Source organism: Phyllobates terribilis, unplaced genomic scaffold, assembly GCF_046119375.1.
Source record: "Phyllobates terribilis strain yellow unplaced genomic scaffold, ASM4611937v1 Scaffold_8__6_contigs__length_399053987, whole genome shotgun sequence".
NCBI classification, from domain to species: domain Eukaryota; kingdom Metazoa; phylum Chordata; class Amphibia; order Anura; family Dendrobatidae; genus Phyllobates; species Phyllobates terribilis.
The window spans coordinates 306,871,323-306,891,206 of NW_027362768.1; the positions used below are offsets into that span (position 1 = coordinate 306,871,323).

General features: G+C 45.3%; 1 long non-coding RNA gene across 1 annotated transcript; it reads right to left on the bottom strand.

The window, feature by feature from the left end:
• Positions 1-415: 415 nt before the first annotated feature.
• Positions 416-19,541, bottom strand: LOC141157372 (uncharacterized). Its single transcript, XR_012247788.1, has 4 exons — positions 19,240-19,541; positions 13,037-13,112; positions 9,527-9,611; positions 416-845 (listed from the first exon to the last, which is right to left on the bottom strand). It is a non-coding gene; the product is annotated as an uncharacterized lncRNA (long non-coding RNA).
• Positions 19,542-19,884: the final 343 nt, after the last annotated feature.

Below are 19,884 nucleotides of genomic sequence, written 5' to 3' on the forward strand. Positions count from 1 at the left end.
GGATGGTTGCAAAAGGTGTGCAAGGACAACAGAGTAGTGCACAGGACTTGTCTATTGAAAAAAATCGGGTATGTACAAGGTCCTTTTCAGGAGGAAACCCCCTGAAAAAGACATCAAAAAAACACTCAAAAGTTTGGAAATATGCATTTCTATGTAAAAACAACTTGCAGTTCATATCTTCAGGCTTCTGAACGTCTTTTAATCGCTTCAGCCTCCTAAAAATGCCAAGTGACCTGTCTGTCCATCTGGCATTTGCCGTTCAGAAGGCGCTCTGTACTTTACAATACAAGTCAATAGGAAAGCCCAAAAGAATCCCAGACATTTTCTAAAGTGTTTACCATCGTTTTTACTTTTAAAAAAACGTCCGTTTCTTCATTATTCAATGGAATGACAAAAAAAAAAAAAGACTTTACAAAAACCAGGGGAAAACCCTTAAAAAAAAAGTTCAGAAAAAGATTACACTGTTGGAAAACTAAAACTTTTCTCAAGCGTCTTCTGCATAAAAACACTCGAGTTTAAAAGATGTCGTGTGCACAGTGCCTAAACGTCTCTATTTCTCAGGACGTGCGTTGGGTCTGCGGAATGTTTCCCGAACCTAAATTATTAGGTGTTGCGGACGCTCTCCCTATGGAAAAACCCATTAGATCTACATCCGTTATAACTACAGATAAATTGGAGAAAATAAATAAGTAAAATAAAATGGTTGTAAAAACAAAATTTACAACTACATTATACTATGAAATCAATACACTTACCATCTACCCGTGCAAGAACAGGGTAACTAGAAGAAGTAATACTAGCCACACGGGGTGCCCATGGAGGTGCCGCTGTAATGGGGTCTGATCCTGGAACGAGAACCACACAAAAAAGAAAAATATATATATAAAATGGAACAAAATGACTAAAGAAGGTAGCAAGAGCGATCTAGTTGTACAGCAAGAGGTCTGGATATAAGACATTGGATACGTCTGCAAACAAAGCCCAGGAAAGGCGACATTCGGCACGTCCGCAGAATGCTAATGCCTGGCAGCCACCCACCATCACAAAGAGGACGCACATTAAAAAAAAAAAGGCATAATAGCAAATTAAACCACTGCTGCAATACCTGCCTTTTACTTGGACCACCTCCTTTAAGACAGAAATGGTCCGCTGACAATACATTAATACAGAATGGGTCATTTAGGATTCTGCCAGCGCTTGGCATATATCCCAGACAGCCTTTCACTGGCTCGGATGATCAAAACCTAATGCATTTTTTTTTTTTTTTAGTATTCCTGCGCACAGATGGGTACAAGCAGTTGGTCCAAAATGCCCAAAACACAGATTAAAAAAAGAAAAAAAAAAAAATGATGGCACAGTGACAAGAGGCGCTGGCACCCGGCCTTCGCAGATCAGTCTCCGGTCATTGCAAGGAGGCAAACAAAATAAAAATATGGCATCGAATCCTGAGACAGCTTTTGGCTTTTCCTCCTCTCTCGCAGCCGATACATTTGGGTCTCTTGCCGTCTGGAGAGCGTTGGTGTAACCGGCCCGGTGGTGCTGGATCTCGGAGTCCGTCTACGTCACGAGCTCAGAGGAAGCACCAGACGCAGGACGAGCTGTCGCAGTAATACACAGGACTCCCTTTATTATTGTGACTACGGGGCGTCTTGTGGGACACAATAGTAACAATATATATATATATATTATGTTTCCTGGTGATTCTTTAAAAAAGTCGCAAATGAGGGGTACAAAAGACAGAGCTTCTCCATATTTCCTCTTTGGGATTTTAGGAGTTAAATCCACGCAGCCCAATTCGCGTCAGAAACTGGCAGGATGACACAGCAGAAGGGGTGCGTTGTATGACGATTTGCCCCCAGCCAGCCCCCACCAGCATGCAGCTGCATCCAATCAGGCCCCTCATATGTACACCCCATCAGGGAGTCCTGATTTTTTTTTTTTTGTTTAACCCTTAAAAGACAACCTTGGATTCAGAAGAAATCCTATATAAAGATTCTATTCCAAATACAAAGACAGGATGCAACTAAGGGAGAAAGTACGGACGAAGGGAGAAAGGGACGGAGCAGAGGAAAAAGCAGGGAGAAAGGGACGGACGCAGGGACAAAGCAGGGGGAAAAGTAAGGACGAAGGGAGAAAGGGAGGGAGCAGAAGAAAAAGCAGGGAGAAAAGGAGGGAGCAGAGGAAAGTACGACGCAGGGAGAAAGGGACGGAGCAGAGGAAAGTACTGGACCAGAGGAAAAAGCAGGGGGAAAAATACGGACGCAGAGAGAAAGGGACGGAGCAGAGGAAAAAGCAGGGAGAAAGGAGAGAGCAGAGGAAAAAGCAGGGAGAAAAGGAGGGCGCAGAGGAAAAAGCAGGGAGAAAGGAGGGAGCAGAGGAAAAAGCAGGGGGAAAGGGACGGACGCAGGGACAAAGCAGGGGGAAAAGTACGGACGCAGAGAGAAAGGGACGGAGCAGAGGAAAAAGCAGGGAGAAAAGGAGGGAGCAGAGCAAAGTACTGGACCAGAGGAAAAAGCAGGGAGAAAGGCACGGACGCAGGGAGAAAGGGACGGAGCAGAGGGCAAACGTTCTGCCATGAGAGCAAATTATCAATGGCGGAGAGTGAAATGAAAACGTTGACAGTGTGAAATATATGGTGCACTTTTTTTTCTTTTTTTTTTTTTTAGTGCTGTTCCTTCGCTATTTTTCATGGAAACTTAGGACTAAACTGACAACAGGGATTTATCATGGCCCTTCTTGACAGCATGTTAGCTGCATCAAAAGTCACACTGCCAAAAATCGCCGTATGCGGCATGGCAGCAAAGTGCAAGTGAACTGGGTCACTTTACAACCCATAAGGTAACGTGACAAGCAAGATGCAACAATCCAAACGATTCCAACTTTTTTTTTTTTTTTTTTTATTTCCGTGTCGCTGTATTTTATGGGTCACAATGTGACCCCCATTCACTAGCACTTATTTGCTGTGTAACCTGTGTCGCAGTCACAATCATCATGTGCCCCCGCCTTAGAAAAGCTACGTTACTGTAAGGCTACGTTCCCAACATGAGCATTTGATGATGTAGATTTTCTGCAGCATTTCTGCACTTATTAGGTAACTTGCTTTTTTATCGCATTTTTCTCTCTTTTTGGTGTGTCATGCTTTAAATAAAGCTGCTTTGTATTTGATACTTCCTGGTATTTGGCTTTGACAAAACTTTATTGATACAGTCATGTGCGGTTTACCTGCGGATTTTCTGCATCAATGCAATTCTATGGGGAAAACCCACAAGCTAAATTGGCTTGTTGCGAATATAAAACACGCACCGCAGGTCAGTTTACGTATAGTAAAAAAACACTGTGGGCATGAGTTGTCTATGAATCCCATCCACTTTCCTGGAACTGTAAGACACTGCGTTTTTTGGGCAGGGAATATAAGCAGCATCAAAAACTCATGACGGGACCTTATCCTAAAACTGTGGATTTCTCGCCTACAAATCTGCAGAACGCCAGCTACATGGGAGTGTGTCGAGAGTACACAGTAGGATTGATGCCGAAGTAGATTTTACAGAATTACATAAAAGTGAATGAAATAATTCACAGATGTGACTATTTTGCATTTTTTTCACAGTCTATAAAAACAGTTACAAATAGTGTGTGCACGGCAGATTATCAATAGCTTCTTCTCAGTAGACAATTCATACTTGAAAGGCTGTTATGCAAGCGCCCCCTGATGAAGATGGGCGAAACATGCGTTGGGGCGCTTGCACGACAGGTCCACAGGTAGCTAAGTAAACATCATTACTTCATATGGCATCATTTCTTTTAGGATTTTGCAGTTTGACAACTAAATATTCTTTACATCTTACTACATAAAGAGCTTAATGTTGAGGTGAGTCCGAGAAAAAAAATAAATAAATCAGCTGACATTGCACTGTATATACTAGAGTATAAGCCGACTTTTTCAGCACATTTTTTTGGCTGAAAAAGCCCCCCTTGGCTAATACTCTGGTATATACTCAAGTATATTCATTAAGGAGGTGGTGGTGAGGGGGTTTGGGTTGCGGCGGCAGTGTGGTGCACAACTGTTGCAGCTACCACGTGCGCCCGCTGCTAAAGGTAAATGAATATTCACTCTTCTCCATGCCCATGGGAGTGGACAAGAGTGAATAAGCATTTTCTTTACTAGCGAGCATAGAGGAGCGCTGAGCTGCGGCTGCGATTGACAGTGCCTGCTATTAAAGAAAATGCATGTTCACTCCTGTCCACGCCCATAGTCCCGGCGTGGAGAGGAGGGAATATCCCCGCAGCTCACCTCAATGTCAGAGCTCATGGCAGTGATGTCATGCGCTGCTCAGATGCTGACATGAGCTGCCGGCAGACAGGACACAGCGCTGGAGCAGAGGTGAGGAAGGAAAGGGAGTTTAAAAGTGTTTATTTTTTTTCAAGTGTGCAGTGATGGGGGGGGCTAGGTACACCAGGATTGGGGATGAGGGGGCCATACATACCAGGATTGGGGATGAGGAGCCATGCATACAAGGATTGGGGATGAGAGGTGTCTCTGTAATCTTCTAAATTGTATTTTTGTTTTTCGTAATGCCATTTACTAATTCATTAATTATGACAACCTTGTTGTTTATCGTGTAAAAAGGCTGAAAGTAGATAGACATGGGTCATTTGAGTTAGTTTTTATTATGTAGAGCACATTTTTCTAGCTTCCAAAACTTATTTGTTTCGGAACTCGGGCTGATCGTATTTAACATTTTTGTATTATTAGGGACTTTCTGTGCATTTGCTTATACACAGGCAGGTTTGAGAGTTAGCATTATATGGGTACTACACCACATGGTATTCTCATCCTAATAGGTCCTTGTGAACACTTTGTGACTTTTTCATGCATTTCTTTTTGTGGACTTACTTTGCTTAATCAAGAAATTTAAAAATAATGTATTTTTTATGTGTCTAAATAAAAAAAATCATGTTTTACTAATTTTTGGGAAAGTATTTTCACGCTTTTTGGACTGAGGTGGTTTTTCAGAGCCTTGTTTTCTTGAAAGGCTAGGTACAGACACTTAAGAGTGTGATCCGATTCTCTCAGATTAGAAGATGGAGGAAAAAATGTCTCCATTTTCACCCTTGTTTTTAGTTCATGTAAATTTGGACCGCACTCAAATGTCATCCGAGTGCAGTCCGAGGTTTTCCACAGATTCATTGACTTGCATGGCCGATCCGAATATCAGATCAAACTCGGACATACAGCGATTTCTTCCTCGGAATGACTCGGTCTGAGGAAAAAATATGATATGTGCATGGCCCCATAGACGAATACTGGTAAAATGTTTTGTAGAAAAAAATATTTCAGCTCACCTGGGTCAGCCTGCTCGGTCCACTTTCTAATGAGGCACGGTGCTCGGATTGTAAAGATCCCCGTCTGGGAGATATTAGGCAGTGATGAAAGGGTAGTTATCCAGCAACTCGTGAAATTGACTTAAAAAATAGCCTTTATTTTGAAAAAATTAAAAACATGAGACCATGGTGCAAATAAAAGAATACAGAGGCTTACGCGTTTCGGATAGATAGATCCTTACTCATAGCATAATACAATGTTGAAATGGAAAAACTTTTAAGGCATATGGAGAAAGTAGCAGCTGCTACTTTCCTGCCTGGAGGCTCCTGACAAACTACGGCTAGTGGGATTTAGGACATCGTATATGTGTCCTGACAAAAGTTTTCTCAAAGTGCGGCTTGTGGACCCAACATACTGTTTATTACACTGTGTGCAGAGAATCACATAAACACTGATTACTGCCGCAGTTCATAAATGTCACTAGACGGTATATTTGTCCCTCATTATTAATTACTGATTTGTTGTTATCAATCATGTACAAGCCGCACTTTGAGAAAACGTTTGTCAGAACACATATACGATGTCCTAAATCCTACTAGCCGTAGTTTGTCAGGAGCCTCCAGGCATTTTTTTGCATGAACATGGAGGTAATATCGGCTGCTTATGTATAAGTGCATTGAAATCTGTCCCTATATCTCATAAATACTAGATATCCAACAGGTTTAAATATGAGAAATTAATGTATTTGCATTAATATTCCGGTTATTTCCACTTGCACTATTTTATACTATCTGATTTATGGCTATATTCATTATAACTATCTGTTTCTAGGTTGATATTAAGTGACTTATATTTAGCGAGTTATATTTATGGAGTTTGTAATTATTTTGTCAACCTTCCATTTTTTTTTTCCTTTTTAAATAGAAACAGTCAGTCAGCTCTTTTAGTGCAATGCCCTGCACATGGGGTAAGCGACATAGCGAATCAGGAGAACTATACTACATGTCTAGTTAGAGGTATTTGCTAATATTATTACAACCTACTACATATTGGGATAGGATCTTGGAGATGGGAATAACCCTTTAAAGCTGTATTCTAGTCAGTTTATAAAGCGGCCACAACCTCAGCGCCGGGGTCCAGCAGAGATTATGTGACTGGGGGGAGCTTTGCAAGCAGACAAGTGCAGCACCAACAAGGTGAAACAACAACAACTTACACATGGCCGACTTTAAAAAGTATCAGTCAATAAATGGAGCTATTAATTTTAGAACAACCATAAGACGCTGCAAAAGGGAAGATTTACTGGCGCTGAATGTATATTTGGACACCCGGCACCTCAAAGGGGGCTGTTATGAGAGCTTCTTCCAGCTCAACACAAATACCCTGACAGTGTGCTTCCTCCAAGAGAATACAGGTGGTCTGTGATCGCACGGAGCAGCGGACACAGGTGCCTACAGCCGCCATATTTAATGGAAAGTTCCCACAGTGCACAGACACTTCTCCACAGAGAACAGCCGCTTGGGCCCTCGTTTCTCTTAATCGGGAGGAATGGACATCAACAACCCAAATAATAGCAAATGACCATCATATCTGTAACTCTACTGGGAATGGCTGCTGGCCAAGATGACCCCAGCTGATCCTCTTTTACCTTTTCCTGCAGATTGCCAGAAATTTATTTACTTGGACAATCCCTTTAAGTTTTGCTGCCTGAATGTTATCACCTATAGGTGATAAATATATGGTCACTAGAGGTCCAACTGCTCGGACCTCCACCAATCCAAAAGAGTCCCCCGTGAATGGTGCATGTGCCGGATCTCCGCTTCGATCACTTCTATGAGACTGGTGGTTGAACAGCTATCTACAGCTGACACCACTGCTCCATTCACACAGAGGACCTGTTCTCGCGACTGGTGGACGTCCCAGCAGTCATACATCAAATCACCTATACCAAAGATAGATAAGAAATTTATTTAGAGAAATACTTCACCTCTAAAAAACAAAAAAACAAACAGCAGTGCCGGATGCTCTTAACTTACTTTCGTTTACCTTGCGGACCCTACAATCTATTAATTCTGTATGTGACAGGCTAAGAGGAGCTGAGATTTACAGTGGACATTTACTTCCTCCCTGCTGAAATTATAGATAAAGAGAAAAGGACATGGAAACAAAATACCTCAACTATCCAACCCAGAAGACGTCTGTGTATCCACAGAGTGAACGTGCTAGTTAGTCCATCCCTGTGATTACAGCAGCATAGGCATTTACTGACGTGAAAAATGTTTGCAGTTTGTATTGTTAAATCTGGTGACAGATCCGATGTAAGTAACTCGTGTGTAACAAGACATTGTGTCATGGCCGGCGCGTCTCTCTAATGGATGCAGATCTAAACAGCAGCACACCTTTACACTTATGCCTTAGCTGTCAGAATATGTTGGGTATTGTAGCTATACGAGAAAGGAAGCAGTTATTGGCACTATCGGGTCAAACAAGGTCTTCGCCAGCTCAATATATTCAGCACTGATTAGTCAATACAGGCCATTTCACATTTGCCATAGGCTTTTATGGCAAATTTTTTAGGCTTTTATCAGTCTAAGGCCGAGGTCACATTAGTGTAGCAAAAAAGAAAAAACCTACAAGAAACAAAATGAACATAAACCCTGCTGTAATTAAATAAAAAGCAAAAGTGCATTTAAATAAAATAGGCTTCTTAGTAACACTGTTTTTGATCAAAAATAGCATGAAAGCCATCCCACCACAACAAGGTGAACCCAATCAGGATAGTACTACTTTTTCTAATATTAAAAACATGCATTTATGTGCTGCATGTATACCAACTTAAACCAAGCTCAAATTTTGTGTTTTTTCTTTGTATTTTTTGCAAACCAGGGTGTGGCCTCCCTTCCTAGAGCTGGCTAATACATTTAAGGCTTCCCTTGGCTGATGTCCACAGTTCCAGACCCAGACCCTTGTCTGCCCTTATTCACACAGAGGTCAACTTTGACACATAGTAAGGTTTTTAATATTAGACAGAGTAGGACTATCCCGAATGGGTTCACCTTTACGTGGTGGGATAGATTTTTTGCTATTTTTGATCAAAAACAGTATTACTAAGAACCCTATTTTATTTAAATGCACTTTTGCTTTTTATCTAATTATAGCCGAGTTTATGTTCATTTTGCTTCGTGTAGGTTTTTTCTGATTTGTGGCCATTGTGAACATAATTTTATGTGCTGCATATATACCGACTTACACCAAGCTCAAATGTTGTGTTTTTTATTAGTGTATAGCATCGGATGCGATATGCTATTGACACTCGGCTCCTGCTCTGCTGTGAGCGTGATCCGAGTGTCAGTACTCCGATCGAGAGAATAGCAGCACAGGTGCATAGGAAATAGAAAAAGTAATTTTTCCATCTCCTCTATTGCTGGCTTCTGCAGTAATCGCACTGGACTTGGGTGACAGAGTGCAGCCCGATTCTTCACTCGCACCCATAGACTTGTATGGGTGAGTGCGATCTGATTCTGGGATGCAAATGCAGAATGATGAATCGGCATGAGAAAATAATCACAGATCTGAGCTGCCCCATGGAACAACACTGGTCCGAGTGCTATGCGATATTTTAATCGCATAGCACTTGGCCATGTTATACGCTCGTCTGAACGAGCCCATAGAACTGTCAGATGAAAGCAAAATGGACATTGCCTATAAGCAACTCCTTTATACCCTGTGTTTTGACCACTATGCATAAAAAGGAGGAGGCATTTGAAGAGATAGTCCGTACCGATCGTTCCTACACTTGACGTGCCGTGCTATGCGACAGCTCGCAGACTAATGTATTAGATGACAAAGGCATGTGCTTGCCATCGCATTAATTGTATAAAACAACCATCAACACTACTGCAGAGGTCACAAGTAGAATAAAATCAGGAACATTTCTTCTTTTCACTGTGAAATATCTTGGAGAAATACTAAGTGCAACACTTACGCAGCGGTATCTTGAACAGGCCATTGCCTGCGAGCGGCCTTTCCCTGCAGCCATTAATAATTCAGCTGGCTGGATGGGAAATCAGAACAAGAGTCGGATAGTGGTTGGTGAGATCATCAGACGCCTTCCTGCGGCACATCAGCGAGCGACAAACAGTCGCTGCGCCGTCTCATCAATTCCGTCATTTCAATCTTCCTCACATTAGACGAGCACCATACCTGCAAAGCTTCTCCGTCTTACGAGAAGTCTGCTTTTAATTTCCCAGGTCTTCTGAGGAAACGCTGGACCTCCAGAATGTACGCCCTTCAAGAAAACAAAGAAAGGGAAAAGCTATAAAATATTTATCAGGACACAGTCTAACCTCTATAGAAAGGAAACGTAATTTTTTGTGATTGCAGTAGATGTGTACTATTATATAAGCACATACTGCAGCACAGTGCCCAAGACGCCATATTTAAAGGGAACCTGACAGCGAATACCTCATCTGGCATTGCTTGTATGATTGCGACCCGGTATGCTCGACTCTGAAACACTTCAGAGCGAAACACACTTTGCGACCAGGGACCGAGCCGCATGGGCTTCTCCCTGCCAGGTCTCTGCCTATACAATAAGGGAGAAACATGTCACCCCAAAGGAGCAGGCGGCAGGAGACTCGCCTGTCCGACTAGTGTCCTGTGCAGCTCGGTCCCCGGCTGCCGCTATAGTATGTTTTTCTCTGAAATGCCGCAGTGTTATACCTGGCTGAGATCATGCAGCCAGTGCCAGATACAAGATGCCCGTGGATCAGCTGCCGGATTCCCTTTAAACTGAGGAGTTAATATATTACACTAGGAGTCCCTTAAAATTAATTTTAGTAGCACATAAGAAAACTCTTGGATTTCAGGTTACAATAGTTTCAGAAAGAGATTTAAAGTATCATGTGGACATTACATGAGATTGATCTGGTCTTTAAATCAGTTAATATCTGAGGGAATCTCAAGGAATCTACTTTGAAAACTCTCCGAATCCTGACTTCATTTATAGGTGGAATTTCCTAATAGGAAAAAAAAAAGTGATCAATGCTATTTGGAAGCTATAATATGTTGCAGAGTAAGAAAACACTTGAATTATTGCAGCCTTGTACTCTCTTCTTGCTGATGGCAGCTATGGATTAAAAATAGATATATTAAAATGTTACCCAAAAAGGTAATTACCAGCAGGCTGTTTGTCTGCAAAGGCAACTTGGTTGCTAAAGTCCTGAGATTACAGCAGCCACGGTTCTGATACAAGTGATGTGTAGGGGTTGTGACAAAGTCACTGACAAAGTACTGCAGGGGAGAGATGTATCACTGAGGTTATTAGCTTCAGTGATATGAACCTAGTAAAATGTTCCAGCACACCAAGTGCTGAGAGGGGTTAATCAGCCATGTTTAGGGCTAGGATGATTGAACAGCTATATAGCGGGTGGGAGGCTGTTCACCATATCTCCACCCCAGGGTGGAGTTCAGAGGATAAATACACAGCCATCTGGCCGATTCATTGTTGGGTGTGTCTGGAGAAGAGATCTCCAGAGCTGGATGTTTGTGTTAAGGAAAGCTGAACCTTTATATGTTGCTTCCTGAGCGGGTGGATCCCTGCAGTAACATGGACTGTGCCATATGTTAGGCTTTTGCTTTCTCATTAGGCCAGAAAGGCAGTGTTTAATTTATTTTGCACAGGTTTATGCCGTATCTTTAATAAACCAGTGTAAGATTTAAAGAGACAGCGTTCCTGTTTCTACCTTTATTGTGCAGCTGAGTGAGCCTATCTACCACAGGGTGTACAAACATAAGTGAGGGATTATAGCAAGTGTAAAGTGAACTAGTAGGCTTCTAGAAACAAATGCCCACAACTACTAATACTGTTTAGACTTTATACAGTGTAAACCAGGCAGCTATATAAAGCAGCAAATTTATCACATAGTTGTAAAATATGCATTAGATTTGGATTGGTTGATCAAATATAGACCATTGTTGTGCACCAAAACTCTGGCGCATTTTAAGACTCACGAAAACCTTGCTCCATTTCAAGACACTTTTTAAAAGTTTCTGGTGCTATTACTTTTCATTTAGGTGCAAATCAGTAATAAATTTGTCTAAAAGGCACACATTACAGTACATCAGTGCGCTGGAGCAACACCAATACTGTCATAAATGTCTGAAAGGTGCTGGTCATATCTATCACTGAACTAGGTTCTGCAAGGCGAGTGCAGACTGCTCAGTCATAAACTAGACAGAGCAGCATTAGCACACATGGAAACAACAAAGAAAGGTGCTGTGCTGCTCCAAGTAATGAAACCTTTCATGCAGATTAGCTGCAACCGCCCTCCCAGCCATCTTAATATCTAAAACCCTTTCTTTCTGAATGCTGAGTGACTGCTGTGACACGGAAGTATCTTGACAGTAAGTGGTGTGGATAATTTCCAGGTCACAGCAACCACTCAGCATTCAGAAAGACAGTGTGAGCAGCCTCTCCTTACCTCAGCACCCCTGGTATCTCCAGTATTAGATCATATAGACAGGGTGGACAGCCTCTCCTTACCTCAGCACCCCTGGTATCTCCAGTACTAGATCAGAAAGACAGGGTGCACAGCAGTGTGAGGAACCTCTTCTTACCTCAGCACCCCTGGTATCTCCAGTATTAGATCAGATACACAGGATGTACAGCAGTGTGTGCAGCCTTTCCTTACCTCATCACCCCTGGTATCTCCAGTATTAGATCACATAGACAGGGTGGTGTCACGGGTGTGTCAGGTGTAATAGACAGTCGCTCTGGGATCTGACTGTAGAAGGTCACTGCGCTTGACGTTGCAGACACCTTCTTAATCCTTCTTCCTTTAAGACCCAGCAGCGACCTTCCTCCTGCTGCTGATTGACACCTTTGCAAGGGAGTTAAAAACCCTCAGTTTTCTCCAGGCAATCGCCGGTAATACTTCTATGTACAGGCTTGGAGCACTAGCTGTTGGCTGACTTCTTCTCTGGTGCCCTTGGAGGACTGTTGGTGTTAATCCTCTGGTTTCTGCCCAAACTAAGTTAATCCCCTTTGTTTGTCTACCTTGTTGTCTTTAGTTTGTATTGGGGCCTAACCAGTGCTCACCCCTCCCCCTCCCTATCTAGGGCCAAGCTATAGGGTCATCCAGGGTTTAGGGTCCTGCTCGGCGATAGATGTGGAACCTATATAGGGACGGTAGGGTAGGTAGGGTGATATTAGATCTGTCTAGGGGTCTCCACTCCCCTTTCCCTAGTGTTTGGGCTTCCTCCCCCTCTTCCCTTCGTGTTGCACTTAGTCTTTCCTACACCTTGCGTGACAGGTGGACAGCAGTGTGAGCAGCCTCTTCTTACCCCAGCACCTTTGGTATCTCCCATATTAGATCAAATAGACAGGGTGGACAGCAGTGTGAGTGGCCTCTTCTTACCTCAATACCCATGTTATCTCTAGTATTAGATCAGAATATCCACTGGGAGCATATCTTCCTACACATAAAGGAAGGGGGCTTATCTTCCTCCTCCACATACACAGTCTCCTGTCCTTTTAACATTCTAGTACAGAAAGTGTAGCAAGGTGGCGGCCATGGTAAATCTACAGGAATTACCTCTCTAGACAAAACGAGCATGACTTGTAAGGTATTTACTTATGACATTTTCTTTATTTTTTTCTAGCCCCAGGGAACCCCTTTAATGTTGATTACAAGCCCATATTTCTATCCATACCTGTTAAAGATTTGTCATTTCTCATTGGGAAACGAGTGGTTGAATTGTTGTAGTACTTGCTTCTTTTGAAGAGAACCTGTTAATAAAAATCAAATTTAACTTTAGTGAAACAGTTATTCAATACTTATAAACACTAAACTCTCTAGTGTGCAATTGGGCTCGGCAAATAAATTTGATTATTTCGCCAATAGGGCGTCTCGCGATCAGAATGGTTGAATTAAATTTCTAAGAGAAATGCCGGAGAGCGCAGAGCAAAAACCAAGCTCCCACGGCAGCCTCGCTTCTTGCGCAGACTAGCTGCTATTCCTACACCAGCAAGTACTAGGACTAGTCATTCCACAAATACAAGGTAGTTAATGGCCTGATCTCTATCCAAAGTACGACGATGAGATATAGCCAGAACTGTTTATTTCTTCCACAATAACTCAGCTTTTCATCACCTGTCTTACCCATTGCATTTTTTTTTCTCTTGTGTGTCTTATTGTGTATAAATATGTGACTCTTCAGATTTTGTGGTATAACAGCCCGATGAAGAGACCTGAGTAGTCTCGAAAGCTTGCAATTTGTTACCATCTTTTCAGTTAGCCATTAAAAGGTATCAACAACTGAGGACTCTCAAATCTAAATATTTTTCTATCTACTGACTAACACGGTACAAGAATACATATTTTCCCTATATGTTTTACTAATGCCTTTATTTAGGTCAATCTGTGCCGTTTCATCTTTTTTCATATATGACACTACAGGGTGTCGTTGTGATAATAGACTATTATATATATTGTCTTTGGCTTGCATACATGAGGGTTTACCATATCATGATTTGCTATGGTTCTTGATATATATTGAAGCATTCATGTTTTTAAGTGTTTTTAATACATTGTGGTGTTGTTTACATGGTCTTTGTCCAATAAATATTGATTTATAGTGATCCCTGCCTATGCATACAGTCTTTTTTCCTTTTTTGGTCATTACTTACAAACTGTATGTGGCGAGTTGATCCTTCTCCATTATAATAGTGGTGCCCTCCTCAATTTGTTATCAAAACATATTCAAGATACAGTTACAGTGGGTAGGGAAAGTATTCAGACCCCTTTAAATTTTTCACTCTGTTTCATTGCAGCCATTTGGTAAATTCTAAAAAGTGAAATACTATGAAAGCACACATAGAGTTTGCTCAAAAACACATGAAGGACTCCCAGACTATAAGAAATAAGATTCTCTGGTCGGATGAGACAAAGATAGAACTTTTTGGTGATAATTCTAAGTGGTATGTGTGGAGAAAACCAGGCGCTGCTCATCACCTGCCCAATACAATTCCAACAGTGAAACATGGTGGTGGCAGCATCATGCTATGGGGGTGTTTTTCAGCAGCAGGGACAGGAAGACTGGTAGCATTTGAAGGAAACATGAATGCAGCCAAGTACAGAGATATCCTCGATGAAAACCTCTTCCAGAGTGCTGTGAACCTCAGACTTGGCCGAAGGTTCACCTTCCAACAAGGCAATGACCCTAAGCACACGGCTAAATTAATAAAGGAGTGGCCTCAGAACGAATCTGTGACCATTCTTGACTGGCCCAGCCAGAGCCCTGACCTAAACCCAACTGAGCATCTCTGGAGAGACCTGAAAATGGCTGTCCACCAACGTTCACCATCCAACCTGACGGAACTGGAGAGGATCTGCAAGGAAGAATGGCAGAGGATCCCCAAATCCAGGTGTGAAAAACTTGTTGCATCATTCCCAAGAAGACTCATGGCTGTACTGGCTCAAAAGGGTGCTTCTACTCAATACTGAGCAAAGGGTCTGAATACTTATGGACCATGTGATATTTCAGTTTTTCTTTTTTAATAAATTTCTATTTTTTTCAGTCAAGATGGGGTGCAGTGTGTACTTTAATGAGAAAAAAATGAACTTTTTAGAATTTACCAAATGGCTGCAATGAAACAAAGCGTGAAAAATTTAAAGGGGTCAGAATACTTTCCGTACCCACTGTATATAATTAATATCACCTCAAAGTGCTTTAATTTGAGGGTCTTCACATCCTAATTGGAGTAAGGGTTTAGAAATTACAGCTATTTAATATGTAGCTACCTCTTTTTAAAAGGGACCAAAAGTAATTGGACAATTATCTCAAAAGCTCTTTAACAGGCTGCATGGGCTATTCTATCATTAATCCATTATCAATTAAACAGGTAAAAGGTCTGGAGCTGATTCTAGGTGTGGCATTTGCATTTGGAAGCTGTTGCTGTGAACCCACAACATGCAGTGAAAGAAGCTCTCAATGGAAGAGAAACATTAGGCTGAAAAAAAAGAAAAATCCATCAGAGATAGTAGAAATGTTAGTAGTGGCCAAATCAACAGTTTGGTACATTCTGCAAAAAATAAGAGCGTACTGGTGAGCTTGGGAACTCAAAAAGGTATGGTTGTCCACGGAAAACAACAGTGATGGATGACTGCAGAATTCTTGCCATAGTGTAGAAAAAACCCTTCACAACATCCACCCAAGTGAAGAACGCTCTCCAGGATGAAGGTGTTTCAGTTTCTAAGTCTACCATAAAGAGAAGACTTCATGAGAGCAAATACAGAGGCTTCAACACAAGGTGCAAACCATTAATCAGCCTTAAAAATAGAAAGGCCAGATTAGACTTGGCCAAAAAACATCTAAAGAAGCCGGCCAGTTCTGGAAAAGCATTGTTCATTCACAGGACAGATGAAACTAAGATCAACCTGTACCAGAATGATGGGGAGAAGAAAGTATGGAGAAGGCTTGGAATGGCCCATGATCAGCTGCAGTAAAGGACTGGCAAAGCATCACGGAGGAGGAAACCAAGCTTCTGGTAACGTCCATGGCTTCCAGACTTCAGGCCGTCACTGCTGCAAAGGATTCTCCACACAGTATTAAAAATTAACATTTTATTTAAGGTTAATTTGTCCAATTACTTTTGAGCCCCTGAAATGAGGTTTTGTAGGAAACTGGTTGCAATTCCTAAACGTTTCATATGATATTTTAATTCAACCCCTTTAATTAAACCTGAAAGTCTTCACTTCAATTGCACCTCAGTTGTTTCATTTGAAAGAAAGAATAATGGCCTTCAAAGCTGAAATCATGAAGATTCTGTCACATCCCAGCTCCCTCCATACATACACGCTCCTCTCACGTCGGCTCCCTCCATACATACATACATACACGCTCCTCTCACGCCAGCTCCCTCCATACATACACGCTCCTCTCACGCCGGCTCCCTCCATACATACACGCTCCTCTCACGTCGGCTCCCTCCATACATACATACACGCTCCGCACACGCCGGCTCCCTCCATACACACACGCTCCTCTCACCCCGGCTCCCTCCATACACACACGCTCCTCTCACCCCGGCTCCCTCCATACACACACGCTCCTCTCACCCCGGCTCCCTCCATACACACACCCTCCTCTCACGCCGGCTCCCTCCATACACACACGCTCCTCTCACGCCGGCTCCCTCCATACACACACCCTCCTCTCACGCCGGCTCCCTCCATACACACACGCTCCTCTCACGCCGGCTCCCTCCATACACACACGCTCCTCTCACGCCGGCTCCCTCCATACACACACGCTCCTCTCACGCCGGCTCCCTCCATACACACACGCTCCTCTCACGCCGGCTCCCTCCATACACACACGCTCCTCTCACGCCGGCTCCCTCCATACACACACGCTCCTCTCACGCCGGCTCCCTCCATACACACACGCTCCTCTCACGCCGGCTCCCTCCATACACACACGCTCCTCTCACCCCGGCTCCCTCCATACACACACGCTCCTCTCACCCCGGCTCCCTCCATACACACACGCTCCTCTCACCCCGGCTCCCTCCATACACACACGCTCCTCTCACCCCGGCTCCCTCCATACACACACGCTCCTCTCACCCCGGCTCCCTCCATACACACACGCTCCTCTCACCCCGGCTCCCTCCATACACACACGCTCCTCTCACCCCGGCTCCCTCCATACACACACGCTCCTCTCACCCCGGCTCCCTCCATACACACACGCTCCTCTCACCCCGGCTCCCTCCATACACACACGCTCCTCTCACCCCGGCTCCCTCCATACACACACGCTCCTCTCACCCCGGCTCCCTCCATACACACACGCTCCTCTCACCCCGGCTCCCTCCATACACACACGCTCCTCTCACCCCGGCTCCCTCCATACACACACGCTCCTCTCACCCCGGCTCCCTCCATACACACACGCTCCTCTCACCCCGGCTCCCTCCATACACACACGCTCCTCTCACCCCGGCTCCCTCCATACACACACGCTCCTCTCACCCCGGCTCCCTCCATACACACACGCTCCTCTCACCCCGGCTCCCTCCATACACACACGCTCCTCTCACCCCGGCTCCCTCCATACACACACGCTCCTCTCACCCCGGCTCCCTCCATACACACACGCTCCTCTCACCCCGGCTCCCTCCATACACACACGCTCCTCTCACCCCGGCTCCCTCCATACACACACGCTCCTCTCACCCCGGCTCCCTCCATACACACACGCTCCTCTCACCCCGGCTCCCTCCATACACACACGCTCCTCTCACCCCGGCTCCCTCCATACACACACGCTCCTCTCACCCCGGCTCCCTCCATACACACACGCTCCTCTCACCCCGGCTCCCTCCATACACACACGCTCCTCTCACCCCGGCTCCCTCCATACACACACGCTCCTCTCACCCCGGCTCCCTCCATACACACACGCTCCTCTCACCCCGGCTCCCTCCATACACACACGCTCCTCTCACCCCGGCTCCCTCCATACACACACGCTCCTCTCACCCCGGCTCCCTCCATACACACACGCTCCTCTCACCCCGGCTCCCTCCATACACACACGCTCCTCTCACCCCGGCTCCCTCCATACACACACGCTCCTCTCACCCCGGCTCCCTCCATACACACACGCTCCTCTCACCCCGGCTCCCTCCATACACACACGCTCCTCTCACCCCGGCTCCCTCCATACACACACGCTCCTCTCACCCCGGCTCCCTCCATACACACACGCTCCTCTCACCCCGGCTCCCTCCATACACACACGCTCCTCTCACCCCGGCTCCCTCCATACACACACGCTCCTCTCACCCCGGCTCCCTCCATACACACACGCTCCTCTCACCCCGGCTCCCTCCATACACACACGCTCCTCTCACCCCGGCTCCCTCCATACACACACGCTCCTCTCACCCCGGCTCCCTCCATACACACACGCTCCTCTCACCCCGGCTCCCTCCATACACACACGCTCCTCTCACCCCGGCTCCCTCCATACACACACGCTCCTCTCACCCCGGCTCCCTCCATACACACACGCTCCTCTCACCCCGGCTCCCTCCATACACACACGCTCCTCTCACCCCAGCTCCCTCCATACATACATGCTCCTATACTCCTCTTATACGGACTCCCTACATTTGGGCTCCTACACATCTCTCCCCACTCCGGTCTCTGGTCCTGTTTTTATTAATTTCCAGCCCTGTTACCTCATCCCTATCTACAGAGTCCTACTGCTACAACCTCTCCTTCCTATCCTCCGCTCCCGGCCATATTACCTCCATGTAGTAGTTACGCCCCCACATTCCTGCTCGCTTCCCACTGGAGGAGGAGTTGGGACGGCTTCCCAGTCACATTTCTCTCTACTGAGACTTCTGATTCCAGGTCTAAAATCCACAGTCATCTCCCTGCAGGAGCACCACACTGCCAGCTTCCGGCTCTGCCACCTCTGCACTGCAGGCCTCATCCAGTGACAATTTTGCGCTGCCAACGTCATGCAGTGCCCGCTCCACAGTGGCATCCTCCTCCAGACACCGCTTAGTGCTGTCAATTTCATGCAGTGACTCATCTGCAATGCCAGAGTCATGCAGTGCCCCCTCCACACTACAATGATGCCCCTGTACTACAAGCCTAGCGCAGTGCCAGCCTCCTACAGTGACCCCTACTGCATCACCCCCTTCATGCACTGCCACCTTCAATGCACAACCTCTGCACTGCCAGCCAGCTGCAGTGACCACCCCTCTCGCACTGCCACCTTCATGAAGAGCCACATTAGCACTGAAGCCTCCTGCAGCGATGCCTCCGCACTGCCACCATCCTCCAGCGTAGCAGCCAGTTACAGTTTCCCTCACGCTGCTCCGCCGTCCATGTTACCTGTCACATGTCCTTGTAGATTTCCTTAGCAGCAATTTCCAGTCCCCAGTTCCCTCCATTCTCCGGCTCCCCGTCACACCTCCTCCTCCAGCCCAGCTCCCCACACTCTGCTTCCCAGTCACACCTCCTCCGTCACAGCCCACAAGGTCTCCCGGTCTGACAAGCTTGCTTAAGCCGGAAGTGACGTCGTAACACACGTCAGTTCAGTTTTTTTTCACCAATCAAATTGCGGGGCGCCTAATCGTTACCCAATCAAAGCGTCATAGTGCAGTTTGGGTGCCGTGCAGCAAGTCAGGTTTGGATGCGAGTCCCGCGCTGGGGTCACGTGGTTATTTCATTAACCCAATCAGTGCCTACAAGTGCGCCGTTCACTGTGCCTGAGCTCATCGCAGCTCCTATTCCTCCACCTACCCCACCCTCCAGCTTCCTCCCCATCTTCTTCACCCTCCACCTACCTCACCATCCTCCTCATTCCTCTCACCTTCCTCATCCCCTGACCTTCCTTATCCTCCTCACCTTCCTCATTCCTCTCACCTTCCTCATCCCCTGACCTTCCTTATCCTCCTCACCTTCCTCATTCCTCTCACCTTCCTCATCCCCTCACCTTCCTTATCCTCCTCACCTTCCTCATTCCTCTCACCTTCC